This window comes from Hesperophylax consimilis, chromosome 4 (assembly GCF_061612785.1).
Source record: "Hesperophylax consimilis isolate HC1 chromosome 4, BYU_Hcon_1.0, whole genome shotgun sequence".
Taxonomy (NCBI): domain Eukaryota; kingdom Metazoa; phylum Arthropoda; class Insecta; order Trichoptera; family Limnephilidae; genus Hesperophylax; species Hesperophylax consimilis.
The window spans coordinates 21,545,370-21,571,330 of record NC_142839.1 but is presented as its reverse complement, the minus strand read 5'-3'; the positions used below and the strand labels follow the sequence as shown (position 1 = coordinate 21,571,330).

Genomic DNA, 25,961 nt, shown 5'->3' with positions numbered 1-25,961 from the left:
CCGGAGCAATAAGCGCGTATTATTTTAATACGACTTATCTAGTTGCTTCTCGGACTAATTTTATGTAAAATTCCTGTTCACAGAGATCTTGTGGGGGATGAAACTTGTTTTTTTTAGAAATTTAATTTTTAATTATTGAAGACAATATTAGCGATCCCTAAACAAAAATTTGAAACAGAAAAAAAAAACAGAAAAAGATAGGAATCGTTAATATTGTCTTTAATAAATAAATATTAAAATTCAAGGATTTACTCATTAAGTAATTCCAAAAAATAAAATATTTAATTTTAATGACATTGCTTCCTTTAGAACATGCAGAATTTAAATACGAAAATGCGGAAATCTTTATAGTGGTGGATTGTTTCATAGTAAATAAATTAATATGTTTCATAATAATTAACATAATTATTATCTTTCGATTTCTGTAAGATTTTTTACATTCTTTATGTCTATGAAAGTAAATGATGTCTATGACGTCTAAATAAATAAATTATAGATTAATATTTTTTCTAGGATTGCATTTTTGTTAGTAAGGTGGAAGAATATAAATTATGGTTTTTTTCTTCTTTTCGTGACTTTTATCGAATATTAGGTTAATCTAATAAATAATTTCTGTAAAATTGTGTGTATTGATTAGACGACAATATATTTTGCAAGCCTCATTGGACTGTACATTTCCGCGAAACAACCGTTATCCATATTACGCCTTCATATAAAACAGTTCAGGGAAACAAACGTCCGGAACGTGACGAGGAGCAGAGTGTCAGCACTGTTCGATTCAACACCTCATATAACCGGAATAAAAAGATCGGCAACGTGGCGTTATTTGTAGGGGGTTGCAGAACCCACACCCGAGCCTTGTGGAACCCCGATACGAACCATTTTAAAGCCATTCTACATTTATAAATAGTTCCCAACGTCTCCGTTCTGCACACCGCAAATGGCCGTGTGGTCCGTTCTACTCGAATAAGCGAAATTTCAGATGTTTAGAATGGTTTTGCATGTGTAATGTACATAACATTTCCACCACCGCAACTATTGGAAAACTCAATAAACACGAAGCTCTCTTGTCAATTTGTTTGATTTTCTTCACAGGGAATTAGATGAAATTTAAAAAAATAAAATATCGAATTACAGCGAAATAGTGGTGGAGTTATCAACGCAATTGAATATTAGACATTTCCCCGATGAACACCTATTTTTTAATCTGTTTTCAAATAATGATAAGCTGATAAGCATAACCACCTGGCCATTATCCTTGACGACTGATTACAGTTTGATCAAAAGCTACAACGGGAGTGAATCGGACAAATGTTAATAGGTGCAAATGGCACTGGACGACTATTTGATGGTCATCAAATGTGAAGAGAGTCAAGAATAACTTAAACATCATACAGAGACAATTTAATATTTTAAGTGCAGAAAGCATAGAAAGAATGGCGCAATAAAACAAAGCAGTTTCCTTGACTTGCATTGTGCGGAGGACAATCTGGTAGTATAGTACATATCGAGTTGGCATCTCGTCTGTCGCAGTTTACTCTAGCGCCGAATGGCGACCATTACAGGCGGCTTTATGGTGACTTAAACATGGCCGTTAGCGGTTTTATATGAAAAGTTTTTTCGGGATAATAATCCCTGGCAATAGATGGGGTCTGCACCCTCCCCCTCTCACCCCAGGCCTGCCAGCGCGCCTTGCCAAGTCTACCACATTCATAGTTCGTAGTTCTCAGTTCCCACTGAAATAATGAATATAATTATTGTCTTGCACTGTCGACATCATATTTAAAATTGCTCAAATGTATTACACTGTGGTATTTTACTTCAACAAATCACAGACTAAACATTTTCGTGGATAGCAATCACCTTGTAATTTTCATTATAATATACCCATACAATTATATGCATTTTTTATGTGTTCATTTCGTTTTAGCCATTTGTACATCCACGTATACAATATCAAATTATAACTTACAAACATGTATTATTTTTATTATATATTACATTTTCTTTTGATTAATATTCCTTTCTAATAGTTTACTGTGTATTGTGTATTGGCTTTGTACTTTTATGGCAACCTAATTTCATTGCACGTTCTAGTGTTATATGACTGTGAATGTCCTCGTTGTGTATAATTTTGTTTGAAAATTATTTTGGTAATAGGTTGTTTATGTATATATAATCACTTTCAAGCAGTGGCGGCTCGTGACTTTTGGGTTACTAGAGTGCTAATATTACAAAAAATGGCTTAATTGATCTTGTTGTAGCTGAAAACGATTTTTTATTTTTTTTTCGAAAATTGATTTTTTGTATGAAGATTTTCAGGAATTCCGTGCGGCGCACGGCTATACTGAAATTTCCTGAAAATCTTCATACAAAAAATCGATTTTCGAAAAAAAAATAAAAAATCATTTTCAGCTATAACAACATCAGAAATGCCATTTTTTATAATATTAGCACTCTAGTACACCCAAAATTCACGAGCCGCCACTGCTTTCAAGGTCAACATCTGTTTCACTGTTAGCCAATTTAGATCCTTTACATTTTAGTACCTTTTGAAATCTAGTTCGCCTTAGTAGTTTATTTTGGACATTTTGCAACTTGTTTGGCAACGTGTTGTAGGCCACAAATTTATTAAATTTCATGAAACTTACAGTCATAACTATAAATCGGAAGTTGTGAGTGTGTGTGTCTATCTAAAAACTTACGATTGGGGAGTCCTTGCACCTTGCGATGTTCAAAGCTTTGATTGACTGATGTCAATGCACCCATCTATTTGTCTGTTAAAATATATAGGTATAAAATGCCACTTGTTCCATATGTATCGAATGGTTCTGTTGATTCCCGTTCTTACCAACTCATTATTGAAATATCCCAACTCTTAAAATCAGATACACAAAATCATTTTCTTAAAGCATCAGTTATTCCGGAATAAGAGCGCATCTATTTTTACGTATATGATCGTGAAGAATTTCCATTACACGTGTCTTGTTCAGTGAATATTTTTACATAATCCACATTTGCGTCAATAGTTCCTGGCGTTACAGGGCGCACACGCACCGCCGTCGGAAAACACATTAAGCAAACGCTGGCGAAATCTTATATCACATTTACCGATGATAGCGAAGGCGATATAATAAAGTAAACGTCAAAAGTTTACAGGGAAATATGCTAATACGGGACGTGCATTATGCCAAACCGCCGCGGCGCCCAAGCCGTGGGGACAGGACACTCTGTCGTGGATTTAAAACTGAGGGTTTAACTATTAAAACTTTCGCGGTCAACGGTGAACATAGATAGGAATGAATGTCATTTTTAAACATCAATTGACGAGTTCTTGTTCGAGCGCTCCAAATCATCGGGTTCACACACAGGCATTGTAGTTTTAATCTTCTTTAATCGGCTTAGGCCGTGTTTGGTAATCAGATCTGAATAGCCAGGTACTTCACCACTTTCCTCTTCCCCGCCTCCTTCCCCTCTCCGCTACCTTCAGCTTCACAACACACGTGTCATGGTTTCACTAGCTCCAAACGATTGGGAACATTTGGGAGTCTTTTGCTTTATTCACATAAAATTTTTTTTTTCGACTTGTTTATTCCATAGCTTGGGGACTGTGGTGTAATCCCACGAGTTCCATATAATAAATAGAATATAAAATTAAAATTAAAATGTTAAAAATAGAAAAGAATAAATAAAAAAGTGGGTGTGTCAAGCCTACGCAAGACAGAAGTGAAACTTCTAGTATTCCTCTCTCTCTATTTTCAAATTTAATTTATTCCTCTCTCTCTATTTTCAAATTAACCGTATGAACCACAATCAATTACGTATTTCACTCGTATTACACTCACGACGCAGTATACTAACCAAGCAGCTGATGCTTGGCGTGGCGCAGTTCGCTGGTGTCTGAGAGAGAGGAAAGAAGAGAAGAGAGAGAACGTTCGTGAGCGGCTCCCCCACCTCAACAAGCGCATATGGTGAGAGAGGGACAGTGAACGGTGAGCGGTGGTGGGGGTACCCGCATTTTCGTGTCGATCCTGACTCGGTTTTACTCCGTCCCCGAAAATCCATTACGCGCCTAAGAAGTTTCACTTCAATAATAATAAAGAAAATATAGTAATTTCTTAAGCTTATATGACATCATGAATTGGCTCAATCGCTTGTAAATAGGACCTTTTAAATGAATATATATGTAGAATACGTTTATTCTGACGAAGAAAACGTTATTTATACAAAGTGTTTTATTTTCATAAAAAAAATATGTCAATTTAAGTCTTACGTCATTGCTCAAGCAATATTTTCACGTATTGTTATAGTATTATGAGGAATGAAATGTTCTCGGGTTATCGTGACCTGGGTATGTTTTTTTAAAGAGGATCATAAAAATACTGTTGGCTTAAAACATAAATTTGAAAAAATATGTATCAAACCAACAAACACTCTATGTTTTATGCTACGCTATATTAGGGGATGATTATTTATAAATCAATTCAGATTCTAAGAAAACAATAAATTCGTGAAGACAAAACATATCTACAATTTATTTTTTGTAAAAAAATGAATATTACATAAAAAATATATAAATATACTATTATAAATATAAATTGACATGTTGTTCTTGTATTATTTTATATTTATTATGCTTATATAATTCACTTGCATAATTTGGATTGACTAGATATCATTTGTAGAAAAGTGTGTGAAAGGGTTTAGTTTTTCCTGCGGAGAAGATTTAACCCGGACATAAAGTCGGAAAAAAATAAATATAGTAGTAAAAATAATACTACATATTTTTTGGTAAAAAACTTTTCTATCAGATGTTTGCAAACACAGACTAATATTTTTTTATTTTTAGGTAATACTTATTAGCTTTCAACACCTATATAAATTTGAAAAAATCTTCCGAGAAAAAATTCATGCCGCCAATGGGAATTGATATGTCTTTTGTACTGTGCATAAGAACCTTGTCTCCTAAAAATCCTTAAAAATTATTATTATTATTTGTTGGGCACAAGTTACTTAATCTATTATAAAGTGCTAGACTCTATATGATGACATGCTGACATTTTGTATTTTATCATAAAATGGCGTTGAGATTTTTTTATTACCTTTTCATAAAATCACACTAGAAATTTCGCGGTTCAAACGTGAAAAGTGTACAATATAAAAACTCTTTCTCTTCGTATTTTCTAAGAAAAGGATTTTCACTTTCCTGTGAGTTAAAGAGAGCTTCCCGTTTCAAAGAATGTCAATACTTTCTAATGCAATCCAGAAAATCTTCAGAATATTCGAAAGATTCCAGAAATCCGATAACGATGTCGAGGCTAAGGAAATGTTTCAGAACCTGCGTACCATAAAATACTAGGTACGGTAGGCCCATGGATGGAGACTATTGAGACCCTGAACCTATTTTAGTAAATGTCCATTTTATTTAAGCCCACCAACACCGCCTTGATTCACCCTTGTCACACGTATCTGATTGCGGGGGATGTTTTGCTCATAAACCCTCCGTGTGATAGATTTTTTTATTGGAAAATAATCTAGACCGCCGGTTTTTATTCAGTTTAACTGTCTACCACTGACGCTTCTAAAATTATTTCAAGTCTGTGTTTTATTGCATAATGATAGAAAAACGATGTAATTAAAAAAATATATACTATTTTTATTTTATTGGTTTTGACTGAGGATTGAACCTTCCTCCCCAGATAATTTCGGTATTTTTTTGGAATAACTTAATGAGTAAAACCTCAAATTGTAATATTTAATTATTGAAGACAAATATAAGCGATTCTCAAACGAATATTTGCAACTGAAGAATCAGAAAAATATACGGTCTCATCTAAGACTTTTGTGAATCGCTAATATTGTCTTCTTAATTAAATACATATTAGAATTTGAGGTTTTACTCATTAAGTTATTTCAAAAGAATAAATAAATATATTCATCCTAGACTTCAAAAATCAATAGCTGTCGAGTATTAAATAAAAAGGGATATATTTATCCGAGACACTGTCTAGATTGCATTTAGTTCGAGATGATCATACATAAAGATAGCAGACAATAAACATATACGTTATGAAAATGAAAATAATGTTGGAATTAATAATGGAAGGAAATAGTGTCGGATTAGCTCATTTGGTAGAGCAGCGCCCCTGCAAGGCGAAGGTCCTGGGATCTTCTGAGACCAAATCTTTTTCAGATTTTTCTGTTTCAAATTTTCAGTAGAGAATTATTAATCTTGTCTTCAATATAGATTTTTGTTGTTTTTTTGTTTTTAGATTTACCGTTTTTCTCGATTCCACTGCCAATAATTATGTTTGTCTTTAGTCGTTTCGTCGTCGTTTTTAGTAGAAACTTCACCTCTTTATGAGAACCAGAAAACATGTATTTTTTGTTTTAAATATTAGCTGAAGTATACCCGGTGTTTGTTGCTCGTGGAATTATAAATTGTTTGGGGTAAAGTGAACAAGTTCTGAATTCTAGAGTGCCTGATAACTGTATTATTGAATATAATTGTAATAAGTATTTGTTTTACTTGATCGTGCCATGTCTTTCTCGGGCATCCTCGACCTCTTCAACCATTCACTTCCAATTGTCTTTACAATTTCATTCTTCCTTCATGACTTACGTCTCATTTTACCACAACAATTATTTGATGCATGTCTTCCTCGGCCATCTCCGACTTTTCCTACCATTCACTTTATGTGGTATCGTGAAATCCAAATTTTTACTGTTAAAAAAAACTACATTATATCAACTTTAATTAGACTATGTATCCGTCATTCCAGTGCTGAGATTATGCGGTAAAGTCTTTCTTGAGCACCCTTGACTTCTTCCACCATCCAAACCATTCTGTAAACATTCATGGCAACAATAAGAACAAACTTTGAAATTATCAGCGAAATCAGATGAATGGTATAGGAATGCGTACATCACCAACAAAGAAACTTTTTCACCAACAAAGTGGAGACGGTTTACACGTAGTTCCCGTGATGGCCATGGCCCATTGTGCTATCTCCCATTTTACCTCAATCCTTTAAAAACAACCCAGTCCCTTTAATAAAGTTCACCAGGGTTGTCATTGGGTATGTGGCTATATCTTCTGGTTCTACTGTATGTCTCCCAAGGTATCTGACCCTAGTTCCCACCAGGGAAGGACATTGGCACCATAGGTGAATTGGAGTCTCTTCATCCTCTTCACATTTCCTGCATCTATTGGTGTTTTCCACTACCAATATCTGCATGTGTCTCCTGAGATGGCAGTGTCCAGTTAGTAGTCCTACCAGTTTCCTCAGCGAGTTTCTGTCCATATCGAGTAGTTTCTTGGTTTGTCTAGGGTCTGGTCCTTTTATGAGTATTTTGGATAACCGATATATATAGAGATATAGATGTGTATTGAACCGTTTGTTTCCTAAATAAAGTAAATTAATAAAAATAAAGATAATTTACTTGCATTGTCATATTATCTCGTCTCCACATAAGTACAGTTACTTTCGCAGATCGTAGATCATCGTCCTACCCACGCTATTAGCAGGCGGTTAAAAATAATACACTTAACTAACAACAGCATTTTAATATCAACAAATTTAATATCAAGTAATAAATTTTAAGACTTATAAATCAATTGTCGAAGATTGGAGACTGTGGACTTCCCGATCATTAAATGTGCTAGAATTGTAAGCTGGGAATGCGTGAATATTAAACAAATACACTGCACACTAGTTTCTCGTTAACGCAAACCACTCAGGATGCAGACTCTAAATAGATTATTGCTTCACTGCTATATCCACTATTCACGACAGTCAATATATTATCTCATAGTTGAGTACTCTAAAAACATCGACTTGTAAACCGTTTTTGATTTCTCTAACGCACACATTAAACGAAGAATTAGAAATTTTCGAATTCTTTGCAAAAATTGTTTCTAAAGAACATCATTTCATAGTCATATTAATGGTGAACAGTATTTTTTACCCTATCGCACATAAAGTATCCACATTATTTCTTAAAGAGTCAAAACCCACATAAATATTGAATTTTGCACCGCGTTGTTTATCACAAGTTCGATAATGCTTTTGAGAAAATGTTCTTTGCCAAAATGTGAAAACATTGAAGTCATATAACTAAAAGCCGACTGATGTAAGCTACGGGGAACGTGCTTTTACTTGGACTTTTTATTCCCACGACCTTCGTTAAATTTTATATTTTCCATTCACATACACACACGCACGCCGCATTATTAGCTGGCAGCTACAGCCCGCAGAGCTCTACTCTACTCATTACAATAAAATATAAAAAAACGTATTACAGTTTACAGAATATATTTATCTCAAAATTTTAGCCACGATTCTAATGAGTTTTTTTCTCCCTATTTCTCGCAGAATTTAAAATATTTACAAATCTTTTAGAAGTAAATCTATTTTTGAATGTGTTTCGAACAAAAATTAAAACTTAAATTATTTTAATGATCTTTGTTTTAATTACTTTTTGAGGGATGACGCTGTAATTGCGTCACTGTTATTTGGGACAGAGAAAGGCGTTATATCCTTGCTCAGTTCCAGGAGACTTGTAATTCGACGGGAAATTGCGCCATCCCAACCAACACACAAAGTTATCGCAAGATTTCTGCACTTATCAGGTTTGGTGATTATTTGGTTTGATGTCCAGCGGGGCCCGCGCTTGGGAAGAACGTTCAAGAAATGAATCACAAGTCACTCTTTTACACATGATCTAATGCACACAATCGGCGAGCATGTGCCACGAATAATAACATTTAACTGCGGTTTTCTCTCCGGTCAGTCGATGACGGGTGAATTGTTACTTGCTGCACTTTTTCCTAGGTGCGTGCTGTTCCATGTACAAAATCAAGCGCGTAGTTGGAATTCCTGCTCCATGGTTGGTGGGAGCAGGACAATGCTGATAATGCCAGAAAAATGACAAACGTCATAACGAAACACTTTTGTCTCTCGACCCAGTGGTCACGAGTTGGAAACCCTCACTAAGTAATGTGGATTACATTTGAAGGTTTCTAATAACAGTATTTGAATTCCTGCAATCACTATAAGCGGGAAGTAATGTACAGTGGCAGATGAATTTTAGAAGAAAGCTCGTTTGAATGAAATAATTTTTGATTATTACCGTGGAGATTTTCGACACGTCCGCGTTGCTTGAAATAACTACCCTTCGAAATCAGATCTTCACTTTTTTTTACTGTTCAGTTAACTCTGAGCATTTAGAACTCCTGCACTATGTAATGTTAAAAAGTTATTTTATATCCGTTTTCACTAAAACCAGATATTCACCAAAAATTGGGTTATTTTTTCTTAGAGAGATTCCGCGCACATTTCACTTTTTTTGCCATAATTTTTTTTAAACATTTATCGTATTATGCTTTTACAAAAATGCGAATTATTTATGCAAGAATGGTCCATGTAGAGTTCGAGGAGGGAGTGGGGGGTTGGTTGGTACAAGGGTGGCAGTTCCGTATTACCCTTTATCCCCTCCTAATCCAGCCGTGAGATTCTCATTCCCGCAGCGGGCCTACGGAATCACCGCCATCCTTCTCAATATACTTGATAAAGGAATCAGATGGAGAAATGAAAACAGGGGGCGCTACTTGCACTCCCCGTGTCTCCCCATGTGTGGGGGAGGGGCAGAAAACAATACTATCAATATTGGATATATTAGGGAGTATTAAATTCTTCCTGGAAAGCAAGAAAAGGAAACAGAATATGTTTATATAGGGTTGACCTTCGTATAATTTAATGTAATGGAAAGAAGAGGCGTATTATTTCTGTATGTATATTCTATGATATCTTTGATGTAGTTCAACCAGTATGACAACCACTTCTGGTTTGAAGTTCCGTAGTATTTCGTATTTACGAAAAAGAATCCACACTTTGCGATAGAGAGCAATCTATTTGATAGATTCCCATATCTTCAGGTAGGAGTGCTGTGTTTGTTTTTTTGGTATTTTAATAGAAGATTCCTCGAAGTACTAATGAAGCTGATAGTTTTGGCTCTTGTACACAACCGGAAAATAGGTAAGTCAAACTTATTTTTTGTGCTTTGCATAAAAAAACTCTTGTCTTGTAAACATGAGTTTCTCTTTGATAATTCTTTTTTTTAACTGTACAATTTCAACAAACATGAAGCAAATAAATAGAGATAAAATAAGACTACTACTGTTCAGAAAAAAACTCACAAACATAAAATCTAAACTCATTGACGCACGCAGCTCTGAAGCTATTAAGTGAACTACAAGATTACAATTATTATATTTATTTTAAAATATATGATACAAAATGAAGTAATGATAATTTTATTTAGCAATCAGATTCTCTATAGCAGTCATACTCAACCTGCGGCCCGCGGGCCGCATGCGGCCCGCCGAGCTATTTTGTGCGGCCCTCAATACATTTAATATCAGGAACATGATTTACAAAATCTGGCATTCTATATCACGTTAATTTGAGACAGATAATAGATACAGACATTGAAACCCGAAGAGGATAGTATAAGTATAATAAACTATCTATATAATATAGATATCTGGTATAAGAGTGTTGCTACTGCACACCATAACTGCACACGCTAGATCTATCTCCAAAAAACAAAGATTTGACACACAAATATGCTCGCAAATAATTTTGCTCGTGGCAACACATAAATGTATGCTAGATTTACTCCACTTTTGTAAAGGTTTAATTTACGAATAACATAATTTCATTGATTGACTAAATGAGATCCAAAATCAATAAAAATAAAAAATTTGGCGTAGCTTATAAATAACTGAATGAAAGTTCTAAAACCCACTCATATCGCTATTTATTTAATTAGCCGCCAATGTCAGCGGTGGTAATAAAATTAAAAGCTTATATAAATTTCTCTCCCAGGCTGTTACTAGACTTTCGCCAAACAAATGAGGTGTGGAGGGGTGGGGTGAACTGCTACCTGCTGGGTATCATTTACTCTGGAGACTTTATTTTACGAGGCGTAATTAACTTCTAGAGATTAATACTGAGAATTGTCATTTATTAGGTAAACATTCTGATTTGTCACATATTCGGTGCGCTGGAAACTTTACTCGTAAATTATTAATAATATTGTATTGTTTTGTTTATCTTTACAATCGTAATCAAATCTTTAGTGTATGATCCGAAACTTCTTGGTTACATTTAATATATACCTTCTATTGACTTAATGAATAAATTAAGACCGTTCTCTTAAAGCTTTTATTAAATCATTTTCAATTTATTGGAATAACCTCAATGTAATGTTTAATCTTTTAAGTAGAAGATTATATTATAAACATTTAAAGAAACAGAACAATACACAGAATATTAAAAGATAACGGTCGCAACTGGAAATCGAACCCAGGACATATGTTTTACTGGGACAGCGCTCTAACCATTAAACTATTGATTTTTTCCGTAATTTTTGTCGATTCCTCATTTAATTCCCATATATTTGTGGCTGTTATCCCTCAAAAGTAGTTATAATTAGATTTTCTACATCAGTCGTAATCAAACGGTATTTGACGATAGTTTTATTAAAATTCAATTAAATTTCTACGTGTTAAAATAAAATAAATATAAATGTTTGCACTTTGTAGTAGAAAACAAAGGTATCTTCACTCTGCATATTCCTCCCTAGCGATTGAGAAGAAGTTCGATGTTATTTTCCGGAGAAAGTAAAATAGGTTAAAAAGGAACAACGTTCGGTGTGAAAGCATTCAGTGGTGAAAATAAAAAGGAAATGCTGGGGGCTGTTACGGGCCCGGCTTGGGGCGGGGGAGAGGGTGCAGAGGGCGGGGAAACTGTGAGAACTTTACACGAGGTGTTTTTCTCGTGTAAGCTCCCCCTATAAAGGAGAATCATATATTTCAATGCCTTTCTCCAATGGTATCCTAAACAGTTGTTGCAAGATAGCACTCACTCGTCAAATGCAATAACTTCATCGAGCGAACAACGGTTTGATACTGCACTCTACAATCGCGCTAACAAAGTATCGTAAGAAGATGTATTGTAATAAATTATTTCTGCAATCAAAGATATATAATGCACCTCTACATTATACCTACACAATATTATATCATGCGCGTTCTATACAAAGCATCGTAGGAAGAGGTTTTTTATATAAACTTTATTTGCCATGTACTTTACAACATTAAATAATTATCTCTGCTACCAAACATGAATAAAAAATCTATCTTTACAATTCATATTTACACGGAACGCATTTATTGTATCCAGGATAATGCAGAATAATCTACACGAGTTCGCAAACTTGAATTCTATTCACAGGTTCTGTATTACCTTGGAATATGATATTATCATTTCCACCATGAGCTTGTTAGTTAAGTTTCTGTTAATTGTATTATTTTTTTTTTATTTGCGTCATTAAAATAAATATTTTTTAATGTTTACGTTTTTATTATTATGATATGTTCATAATGTCAGAAGCCACGCTGCAGAAACGGTTCAAGCGTGTGTTTCTCGTCCTATTAGAGTAAGAACCTAATATTCCTCGCCGGCCCGGAGAAACATACTCCACGCTCCAACTAAGAGAGGGCCCGATGTAATGAATCTTTATGGCCTGCGAAAACCTGCTTCTGTTAGTATTTCCCTTCTCGCCTTGTACCTCCCTGGCCTCCGACCTCCCGACCTCCCGAACCTCCCGGACCTCCCGGTTGTACGGGGCGAGGGAGGCAGCTGGAATTAGCCCCTAATGGGAAATAAGAGCCTCGGTAGCCAATGACTTGTTTGGATGCAGACTATAACTTGCGATCAAAACTGTTAGGGAACACCTACCAGTTGCCGTACGTTCTGCTCGCTCGCAGCTTTCACTTAAGTGCTCGAACTAGGAACTAGGAACCCTCCCAATTTGAAACAAAGACTACTTTTAAAACGTTTACGATTCTTACTTAACTTTAATTATTATGCACTTCAAATTATACTTGCCATCCAACAGCTTTCATCGAACTAATTTCATTACGAGTATTGATCAAGACAAATAATTCAATACAACGAGCATTATTGCTGATTCAGACAGTGTTCCTAGGAGATAACAATTAACATTATATGAAACACACAAAATAAAAATATCATGGTGCTCACTTAAAACCATATCTGGAACAATATCATGAAATTTTTGCAGTTGCGACCGTCTTTTATTTTCTGTGTCTTTTCTGTTGCATATTTCATAGAGATTATTTTTGTATTATCTTCTTCTTCAGTAATTAAATATAACATTGACGTGTACAAGCTTCGTAAGTTATTCGAATAAAATAAATGTTTTAATTGCATTTAAACATGTTTTAATAATATCTATTCCAGTTGTGATCCGATCCAAAAGAACGTAAAAAATCGTCTTGAACTCATATAAATGAATTGTATTCTACGTACTCACAAACGTAGTACATTAAATTTGGTAAATGTATAACCGTAAGTACACATAATTTTTATGTCTTCACGGACGATAAATATTGCAATAAAGTGTCCATTGCAAAAAAATAATAATAATGGAAATCGCAGTCCCAAGGCAGACCCGCGCAAGGTTGGCCAGATTTAATCCAGACCTTAAACACATTTTCGTATTGAATAACATCATGTTGTTGGCTCAAACTTGTTCGACGATGAAATATTCTAAACCAATTGAAACCCAATTCAACTCGAAGCACTGAACTAGAAGGGGAAGATTTGTGCCGAACGGAGATCCCGATGAAATTCCCATTGTTAGGTACGGGTTGAACACTTTCTCTAGTGGAATAGTCTTAAGTCTCAAGGCAAATCTTAAAGCCATGTTTCAAGGGCTGAAACTGGGGTCAGCAATACTAGACGCCTTAACTTATTCATAAACACAACAACCCCACTTAAAGACGTTGAAGAGTTTTGCTCCACAATTAGTTTGTTAGTTTTCAAACAATTCGGCAACACCTTCAAAATACAAACAGTGGTTTCAATTTAATTAACGAAAATTATCGCGAACAATTTCAGCAACATTCGAGGATACTTAAATTTTAGCAGTTCTCTTTTAGGACCTGTTAATTCGCAGAGGAATTCCAGTGTAATAGTACATCTAATTAAAAAACATAACAACTCAAACCTAACTGTAGATTCAATTTTAACCGAATAATTCAATATGTATTATTATAATTATATATAATCCAATTTTTATGTCTATAAAAATGAGGCCAAAGATAATTTTTCGCAAAAACGCTCTTTTCTCATTATCAAAAATATAATAATAAGAGGCCAAAATATTTCGGACCGATTTTAACCACATTAAAGTACATTCAAATGTGCGGTCTAATGATTTCCCAATACGTCGAACAATTCTCATTCCAATTCATAAAACTTTAATTTACTTCACTGAGTACAGTTAGTTTAGTAACTGAAATAAATACAAAATAGAAACATATTCAGAATATTTTTCTAAATTATTTTTTCAAGTGAAATTTTCCAATTTATATTTTTTATTCATTTGTGGTACAACTTTAAGAACTTACGGCTGTGCCCGAAAGCAGTTGACTTTAAACTCAAATAAAGTTAGGTAAACACAATGTTTTATGTTATTTTTGTATTATTTTGTATGCCCCGCAACTATAAGAATTCACTAGAGAAGATTGTTTGCCTTCTGAGATATTTCCTTCCAAGAGCTCACCTGTGGGACCGTTGGTAGAGAGTAGGTGGGGGTGGGGGGGTGGTAACAGGGGGAGGTGCGATTGCTTTCCAGGGAAGATTTGTGAAACAAAACGCAGAGTAATTCAAGGAAATTGGCGCTCCTCCCCCCCTCCCGTTCCGCCTCACCTCCACCACGTGATTCATGACTCTCTAATACCTGCCCGGGGGGGGGCGGGGGCGGGAAGCGATACCGGTGTTTAAAACATTACACACTACAGCCTGTTAATAAAAATTAAAAATCATACTTTTATATAAATATGATTATTTCTTTATTGTAAAATATAACCAGTGAAAAGTATAGAATAAGCTGGGCTTTGGACGGGATTACTCATAACGGATTTTCACTTTTTACATGTTGTATAAACTGATTGATTATAAACAAATACAAAGTAGTTACATTAATATTACTCGTAGAAAACTCATAGAATACAATGTACTTAAAAACTTCAAAAAGATCGGTCAATGTTAATTTTGTATTCATTTTAAGTGTTACGACATTCGTATGATAATAATGTTTTGCAATAACGTATTATGTGAAGTTACCGTTTTCTTCAATGTTACTTTTAAATGAATACTGGGTATTGGGAGGTTTAATTTGATTTTGTTTTTACTTAGGTTGTGGAAATTTATCTAGAGGTGACGACTGATAGAAGTTGACAGAAGCCAATTATCGTTTTATGATGATTAGATTATTTATGTAAGGCTTTTAACTATTACAAGTACCAATGTTGCGAAGAAGGAAATGTTCTAGAACGATGAAACCTTTAGAAATAATTATTGAGCTATTTTAACAATTTAAAACGAATTATGATTTTAAGTTGAAGTGCTGATTATGAGTGAATAATAACCCTTGAAATGTAAGAGATCTGAAGCCAATCCGGACCCCCGGGAGCAGACATCAGATCAGGTAGCGGGTAGCGGGTAGAGGGTAGCGGTAGAAGGTAGAGGGTAGGTGGTACGGGTAGGGGAGAAAGGTAAGGCAGGACCCTGACGGAGTAATCAGCCCTTAGCTTGCCGCAGCTTGAGCTGACATCCCTAGCATTGCTAATGAGAAGGAAAACCTTTTCACTTACATCGTTTCCTACTTAGCTTTTTTTCATAAACTCCACGCGAAAATGAATCTTTCGCTTAAATCTACCCCAGATGTGGCGTTGATCCGATGTCTGATTTAAACATTTCGTTTTCTATAAAAATCAAATATGATTAAATATATTTTAAAACCAACCTAAATTTCGGAACAGTTTTCGCTAAGAACTCGCCTAGGGTGATTTTACAAAAACATGCGCATATCTTAATAAAAAGGGTAAACTTGAAGAACTATTTGTTTAATAGTTTGTATTTATATTTACAAGTATAAAACTTTGAAATAATGTGTTTAACCTAACGAAGAAATCATTTGTTTCGAAATATGACGATAAATTTGATTAAAAAGTTTGATACACAAATTAATTTATTTTCATTCAACTTCATTCACTCCTATGCGACGGATTCAACAGCTAGGAAACAAATACTACGATGTTGTTGATATATTTAGTACATCAATTTCAATATATAAGCACACCCTATTGAAGTTTTTTTCATCAAGTAGTGGAATATTTTAATAAAGGTATTTAATTTGATTTGACTAACACGTAATAATTTTGTCAACTGAAACAGAAAAAATATTTGGATTTTTTATGTTTTGTGCCTGCATGCTGTGTAGATCAAGTTCAGTGATATTTTGACTTCATATTTATTTTTCTGCAATTGTTTTAAATAGTCGTTTCCTGCACTATTTACGTGTATAATTTGGTAAATATTTTTTATATATATGTATGTAAAAGCCTTAATAGGCGTGAAATAAATAAATAAATGAAATATCGTCAACTTACTGGCACAAAACTTGAATTGTAATCAAATATGCTTAATACAAACTGAAGTTAATTATAATAATTGAAAAACTTTTCTAATGTCGGCCGTATGTGAGAAAATATATGCACGGAATAAAGAAACTCATAGTTAAAGCAGAAATCTAGTGAATCTAGATCACATTTGGAATCGATTTAACTTTAAATTTTCTTAAGGGTTTACAGTTGCCGATAAAAATGAAAATATCAAACTGCTCTCATAAGTTTTTTTGGGGTGTCTATGTGATGATTCGCTATTATATAGCGAATAGATAGATTCACAATTTTCTCGATTGTACTACGCCGGACACCGTGTATAATATTATATGTATGTGTGTAGCGGCAAGCTACTAGAATAATACCTAGAGCAACCAAAAACGTTCGAGAGTATCAGTATAAGCAGCGCATCGAAGGCACACCATTCTACTAACAACTGATGGAATATTTCCGGCTTTACGAGACGCACGCGGTTCTATATAAGCACAACCGCGTAACGCTACAAAACAAAAAAAAGTCTTTGTCACTCAGTCAGTAAGTCTTAGAACTATGTACACCACGGGAACTCACAGATGCGACGCCCTTGCCGTGAGCCTTTCGCGATCCCATAATCTGCCGTCGGGATCCACATCATCACCGGCTTTTATCACACTGGAACATCGGCAAGACCCGTGGTCTTAACCACCAGTGATGAACATTAGCGCGCAGTCTGATCTACGCCCGCAGTGCGTCGAGCTACCGACTTCAACGACATGACCATACTCCACCACCCTTCTACGGTGTCGAGCAACGGCCTGGAAGATTCGCCGTCGATCATCTCCACCGCCACAGTGCCGAGTGTCGGCCTGGAGGATTCACCACCGATCATCTCCACTACGGTGTCGAGCATCGACCTGGAGGATTCGCCGTCGATCATCTCCACCGCCACAGTGCCGAGTGTCGGCCTGGAGGATTCACCACCGATCATCTCCACTACGGTGTCGAGCATCGACCTGGAGGATTCGCCGTCGATCATCTCCACCGCCACAGTGCTGAGTTTCGGCCTAGACGATTCTCCACCGATCATCTTTACTACGGCGTTGAGCATCGGTCCGGAGTAATTCATTTTCAACAACAGATCACTACTACACTGGCTACTCTAATTAGTACTCTGTGTACTCTGACTACTTTAATAAAGTCAATGTGATACTACAACCTCTTTCACTCGTCTCTGCCTACCGTCACCCCCAAATATATATATATATATATATATATATATATATATATATATATACGTATATACATGAATATATAACATGACAATATATATGTATATACATGAATGAATGCGTATCTTGCTCATAAATTCTCATTTATGGGACGATGAGAAAGGTACCCACTTTTGTTAGTTTTGTTCTGATGTCGGTAGAGCATTTTCGCAGTAACGTTCCGCAAGCTTTACTCGAGGAAAATGAAAGCATTCCGGGCAACCTGCTCCGCCATACTATGGTGAGCCGAGAAGATGAGATCCTTCTCGGGTTTATATTATTTCTGGCATTTTTCAGCTTAAGACAAACATCAAAATATATCTACGATATGGGTCGTGTTTCGCGTGTTTCTGAAATTCAATTATTTTTATTAGAGATCTAATGTAAAACTGCTGGCACTCTGGCATATTGGGATACGACATTGACCTTCGGGTTAATTGATTGTAGGTTCGTTTTAAACATCAGCGCCATGGAATTCATCAACATGGACATCAAAATGTAAATGATATATCAATATTATAATAACTTTCATAGGGAGCACTCATTTTGTCGGTAAGAATAATTTGTTGGTTAGTAATAATAAAATTTGAATTAAAAAAATTATGTTTGAACACCACTTTATTAAACAAAAGATAATTTCCATTTTTGATACTGACAATAATTCGCGGTGGATTTCCATTAAAATTAAACTTTTTTCCACTTATTTTATTTTTTACCGTTACCGGTTTCAGTTTATTACAGACTGGTACAATTATTTCTAAAACAATGGTTTACACACACGGAGAAAATTGGGTATCGCTAATTTATTATGAATCTCTTCGAATTATTGGTAATGGTAAAGGTTAAACATGGGATTGCAGACCCTTAACAGATGAATTAATAGGTATCATGATAAACTTTTAGTAAATACTTTGGAAGCATTTCCTCATTATATATCAAGGCAAATGCAGGTGCATGAACACGTGTTACGATATATTGGGAATTTACTAAAAGTTAATCGGGAAATGGCCTGCCATCCTGCTAACCGGATTACCAATAATTTGAAGAGATTACTGTTTTTTTTTGTACTAGTCAATTCACCATAAAAAGAGTGCTTTGTATTTCTGTTTATAATTTATTATGTATTCATGCAACGATGAATAACCAAAGCTAGTTGGTTTAAAATATAACAATAATCACTTTAAAAAGATTTGCACTCATTTTTTCAATATGTTTTTTTATTAATAGTCGATTACTATTTGTTTTTTTTCTTCTCTTTTCTCTCCTTACAAATTCTTCCTAAAAATTATTCTCTTTATCCCTCCATACACTTTCTTCCTATTTAGTATATATCACCTATATATAATCAGTAAGCATTATTAGTTTCAATACAAAAACAATAATTTTCATCCTCGACCAAATTATCAAAACATTTTAAGGACATTCGTAGTGTGTACATTAGAGAATTTGAATAATTCTTCAAATTTCAATGTTGTTTTTCAAGTTCTGTGAAAGATCTTTTCAGGTTCTGTAATTATTTCAGTCTGTCAAGCAATTGGCTTATAATGGCACAACAACAGAACTTTAATAGGTCTTTCACAGAACCAGAAAATGGACATTGAAATTTGAAGAATTATTCAAATTCTCTGAAACAACCAGTCCTAACTATGTTTAATTCAATATTTAGTAATTTGTAACTTGTATTAAAATATACTGTGAATTTGCAAATAAAAAAATATTTTCAGTAGTGCTCAATCAAAAAAGCGAGCAAATTTTCTGTCAATTTTGAAGTGTACTAATAATATAAATGTATCAGCAAAACAAATTATGTTTCCTTAAAGTTAAGGTTGGTGATATCATTTACATATACAATAAATAGAATCGGTCCCAGTACACTTCCTTGGGGGATTATCTGCAATAAGAATTAATAAAACGTACCTTTACATAAGCGATAAGCAAGACATCTTTGCTGATGAAAACAAGAAAACAAAAACATGACGGCCTCCGACGTCAATGGTTAAATCTATCGACAAGTAAATTTTGAAATTTATTAATTTAAAATAATACATTGAATATATTTGTGTCACGTTCCAGAGAGGAAGACTTAGTAGCGCCCTGGTGTAATACCGTGATTCAGAATTCAAACTTTCCTTGAAATGGCTTTAGCCATGTTTGGTTACCAGAACTCAATAGCCAGGTACTTCACACTTCCCTTCTCATCTCCACCCCATCTCCATTCCTTCCCCACTACCTTCAGGCTCACAACATACCCCAATTAGGGATGCAATTAAGCTTTAGACGTTTGGGACAGTTTGGTCTCTTGTGTGGTATTCACATTTAAAAAAAGTAAGTTTTATGCTTTATATTTACCAATTTAATAATACTTGAATTTTACAGCAATTTGGAAGGCGGGTTTGGGTACTGCCGCTCCGGGAACCATCTATGGGATATCCAACACCTCTGCCATAGGTCACCTTGAGTTGTGTGCTGCATTTTGAGACTTATCAGGGGTTTCCGGGTTTGGCTGCGGATGCGTCTGCTCACCAATTGCTTGGCAGGCCGGATCCAGAGTCTGGTTGAGGAAGACCTTTTCACCTCTCCGGGAGGACTCCCTATGAACATCGCCTTGCACCGTATTGGAAGGGATGGATTCACACGTTTGTCAATCCTGGACAAACTGATCACATATTTTTACCCACCCCTCATACTTTTTATTTTGCCAGAATATCCTCTTTTGCTAAAAAGACCCTCAACACTCGATCTTTAAAAATGACGTAGGGTAATTATTTTCCTCGGAACCTCCTGTGCGGAGCTAATGAATAAAAATCGTTATAATAAAATAATTTAATTACTCTTCGATAGTAAATTATTACTCAACTAACGCATACCCGTGCAAAATCAAGAGATATAATATTTTATTGTAGAATTTGTGAAGCTGAAAGTATTTATAAAATATTTTCCCCAGGATCCGACGAATTAGAGAGACGATCAGAAATTTACCTCTCGAATGAGCACCATTAGTAAATCTAGTTAGTTATCTAGTAAATAACGAATTATAATCATGGAAAAATCACGGGATAGTCAGAATTATCGACAAATTAGTTTCATTTTGGAAAATGGTATTTTAAATATATTCTGTTAAAAACTTTATATTATGGGGTACCTTATCGCTTATCGCTTGTCTGAAATCTCCAACCTCCACCTCCAATTCTTAAAATGACACTCACGCCTAACCAACGCACATCATAATCAATCCAGTTTATGAGTAGGCATGTTGATTGAATTTACTGGAAACTCGTCTCGAATTATTATTCACGATTAAGATTATTTTGTAATAATATTATTTCAATCATAAAAATCTAGGTATGTAGAAAATACAATGTTTTGCATGGCAAACATTCGTGTAACTATTGTGAAAATTTTGTGTATTCAAACGCAGTCCTGCTCAATCCGAGGAATATTTCCATCCATGTGCACTGTGCACTGTGCAGGCGATACTAGTACGTATAAAGTATTCAGGAGGCATTAGATTGTGTTGCAATTTCGTGTGAATGCGAGAGGAGAATATTCGCCTCTGGTTGGAAAATTGTTGCAGAAACTTTTTCTTGGCATTTTTCGCAGACTGTTACTATAATACTAGTGAGGAGTTGTGCACTACGTATCTACAGGGGTAAATACCGCTGAATACATATTCCAATGGTTCACTAAATAAAACAGTGACAAAATGAAAATAATTGCTCACAGTTAGCATTCATTTTTTTTTCAATGTTCTGTTCTGCGTTGTTTGTTCCAGAAACAAATAGTACAAAAAATGAGTGGTAAATAGTTTAAAAGGTTTTAGAAATAATTACAAGGATCGATTCCAAAGAGTTGTCACCATCTAGAGTAATTAAATTATACATTTTACCTCACGGGGTTAGTATATAGATAAACGATATAAATAATGTATGGTGTTAAGGGACGTACTTGACATACTTTTAACAGTGATTACATAATTTGGATTAAAAAATGTACATGAAAATTTGATCTCCTTTGGTTTTTGTTTTACACGGATATTTTAAATATATATTTTATGCATCAAACAAATAACCGACATACTTAAATTTAAATCATCACTAAAAACACTTATTTTAAACAAATGTCACTTCACCTAAAATGAATACCTTAAATAAATTAAATACCTCTGTTTTTTATTTACATACATTTGTTAAGATGTTGGTTTATTTAATATTATGTATATTTGTTGGGTTAGCTGGAAAAAATAGGATGTAACCTATAAGCTATACCCTTTGTACTCTGTATTTTTGTGCAATAAATATTTTTGCAATTTGGAATTTTGAATTTTAATTGTTAATTATTAGAAAAAAAGAGTATATTTCAGAAACAAAAACCGCTATTGGTGTAGGTAAATATTTTTCTACTCATTACTCTTTTATAAACTACAATATGAGTCAGACTTTCATAATAATATTTAAAAAAATCATCATCGTCTTGATATCACAATACAATTTTTTTTTTCATTAACTTGAAGTAGAGCGTGCTAACCAGTTGTTTTATTTTGCATTTATGTTTAAAAAAGCTACAATTTTCTTTCAAATTACCACCTCTATTGACCTTTATAACTTAATATGTGATCAGCAGTGTTACACCCCGTGTGCGCATAGCCGCCTTCACTCTTGTCGGGTTATTGAATTTATCCCCGTTATCGTGTGGGGACTGAGTACTCTGTATTCTGTACCCTACGCGGGGACAAGGCGGCTCAACTGGATCCCTCCGTACACTTCCCACATCCCCTTCCCAACCCCTTACCCTGCCACCCTACACTACCTTCTACCTACTCCACAACTCGTTACTTTGAATTTCTAAGGGTATCCGTACTCTTATTATTTTTTTATAAATAAACTCACCGCAATGTATTTTAAATTTGAAACAATCCTTAGATTGTATGTATTCCACCATCGTGCTGCAATTTTTGATACTCACGCTTGTGTGGTCTTTTCGCTAGTATTTACAGCCGATCAATAAATACCGCATTTGATTATTTATTACAAAAAAATAACATTAATATACATTCCGCGCATGAGTCTTTAGTTCCTGGTGCCTCTGGAATTATGGCATCCAATTTTAGATTCTGAATGATGAAATCTAACCAGGACAACACCGGGAGCATCTGACTCATCGAAAAAAAAGGTGTTTAATGTACTATTTTTCATTTATTTAAATTCCACGAGTGAAATAAATCATATAAATTCTATGTGTGAAATAACTCATATGAATTAATATCTTCCGATTCCGGGTTCGATCCCGTGACCTCTGAGTCTAAGGCCAAGGAGCCTACCGCTCTGCTTCGGAGATCGTCATATTAAAATTTTAAACATTTTAAAGAGATATCTTAAACCCAAGGAAATTCAATATACGAGAAGATATTAAATATATTTTACTTGCGGTGTTGGTAATTACTTTTTCACGGTCGGTTGATTTGTTTCGTAATTTAATCAATCAATGTAATTAAGTGCATTGTTTCTCCGTAATGGAGGTTATTAACTGCAATAAAAAAATTAAAATGCTAATAATTCATAAAATATTTAATTAGTATGCTGCGGGATATAAGTTGTTTATCTCGTGTGCTTTAATATGGCAAGTGGGTATGAAACGGTTTAAAACTGGCTAAGGAAAGCATAAAGTACTCGGAACACGAAAACAATACAGCCTCCCAGCCCCGTATGGCTCCCACCAACCTCGCCCCACCCCCTTTTGCATACAAACCCCGACACGAAAGGCACACGCCGCTCTTCAGGCTGCTCTCAAGGACCCTATGGGGTAACTTATCTATTCCTTCATTATATTTTAACTGAATGCACTTTATCTTTGAGATAAAACTTCATTTTACTACCCTTGTGCTTTAAACTGCAGCCGGCTTTAAATCCCTGAACAATTATGCATTGTTCATCACATGCATTATTTAGTGGGTTGATTCTTATTAATGGACAAGACTGAGAAATTCATGCTTTAATAGTTTGGACATTTATAGCAAATAGACGGACAAAGGAGTGTCAGAGAAATATAATACGTTGTACAAGTGGGTGGAAGATTCCGATGGCGATGCATGAAACGAAGAAGTAGGATGGTAGACTGGATGAAGTAGAAATGAAAACTTGTGTGTTTTAAAATCATGTTTGCCTGAAACACGGATTAAGGATTCTGAAGGGAATGCAAGGCAATGCTTGTAATGAACAAGTTTAAGAAAAGGACATGTGAATCGAATATCTTAGAAATCTTCGTCGAATATCTTCGAAATCTTCGTCGGGTCATGTAGTCAAAATAACAAAACAGTGTGTGTGAATATAACTAACGCAAAAAGAGCATGTTGAGACAAAACTATTTGGCTTTCTATCCCCCCGCCTACCACTTCGATAAAATGGTATGACGATTTTAGTGGATAATAAATGTATATCGTGATTAAATAAAATATTTTTTAAATCTTTAAATTTATTTATATAACTCTTATATTCTGGGTCTTAAATAATAATCCAATAATATCCATGTACTAATTTGGCTGTAGATATTTACGATTCCTCAGGACTTAGCAAACGGCAATAATTTCTGTTCCATATGTCGTCAGAGAGCGGATTCTAACCCCTCCCCCTCCTCATCCTTCCCAGCCCCAACCCTTCGCCGTTCCACCTACCCAGAAAAGTTATCTGAACTACGAACGATCGTATCTTAGTAAAAGTTTACAACTCCTTAGGAAGAAAATTTTCTTGGCTGTTCGGATGGGTGGATGGGGGTCGGTGCGGGGACTACCGCGCCGTTCCTTAGTCCTTAGCAAAGGTCTTATGATATATTTTGTATTTTTTTGATTTGCGCGTCAATAGTAAGAAAGATAATTCATTGGACAAGACGAATAATCAACCCTCCCTAAAGTATTACACTTCTAACAAAAGAAACACTTAAATTCTATATCGCCATTTTAATTAAGCGATCTTTCTTTGATTTGGTTTGGTTTACACAGACGCTTAACTTATTTTGGATTTAATACTTACAATAAAGAAGTGCCTCGAGGGAGTGTTTTTAACAAAACTGTATTTACGAAATTCAAATGTAGTGGAAATCTACGATGACAGGCGAGTACAAAGACAAAGCGCAGGCTATTGGGCTAAATGTAACCTTTGTTTATTTGTTTCCATTCAAATTTGTATGGATATCTCTTCTAGTTTTCTTTTTTATTCCATGGTTAAATACGTTTCCATGTATACAATCTTTCCAGATTTGCGGATTATTGAGAAAAAAAATGTCTTAAAATGAGCAGTCGCATTGAAAATATTTTTTAAACTGAGTATTAATTTTTTAGATGGATTTATCTCCGATATCAGTTTTCCTCAAAGAGTACCTACATTTGTACGTAACTCAGCGTTCGTTCAATTTATATTGGTGAAAGTGGTCGTAAGTTGGATATTTCTGGATAATCCGTTTAATTTGAATTCAAAACCATGCCCCGCAACTGTTTGGCAAGTGCGAGGGAAGGGGGCGTATTATTAGAAAGCATAAATATCTTCCGGAACTTAACTAAGGCCTGCGAGCCTCCGTCCCGTGGATGCTTCAAACTTATACGCCAGTCAAGGCACTTAATCGAAATAACCATATCTCCTTAAAGAGATGATGCACTTGCTGATAAAATACATCTTTCCTTTTTCTAGTTAGTAATACAATTTGTATTATTTTCCACAATGATTTCCATACAAGCTGCAAGGGTATTTTCACTGTATTTTTATACTCGAAAAAACTTAAGAAAAAGATTACTATTATAATGAAGGTATTTTTACGTTGGCTAAAAAAAATCTGTAACGATATACAATGTGTCTTTTTCGATTTGCCGCCAAAACGGCATGTTCGTTTTTATTTATGAATTCGACAAGGTTAACCGTCTTACTAGAGATTGGGGTTTTCTATGTCACAATGACGTAACCATTTTAACCGTTTTGGAACATGCGGTTTTATATCTTTTTTTAAATCAATAATTATGAATGAAAATTAAACAATCTTAGTACATTGACCAGAAACGGAAAAATGAACTTTAAATCTTCCACCAACTTTAACGATATTAACGGTGAAAATACCCCATTATATTTATTATTAATCAATCTTGGACATTCAGCATTTTATTGTTAATTTAA

General features: G+C 34.7%; 1 protein-coding gene across 9 annotated transcripts in view; it reads left to right on the top strand.

Moving 5' to 3' along the window:
* Window positions 1-25,961, top strand: part of mbl (splicing regulator muscleblind) — a 464,503-nt gene that overhangs the window by 227,101 nt on the left and 211,441 nt on the right. The window lies entirely within an intron of this gene.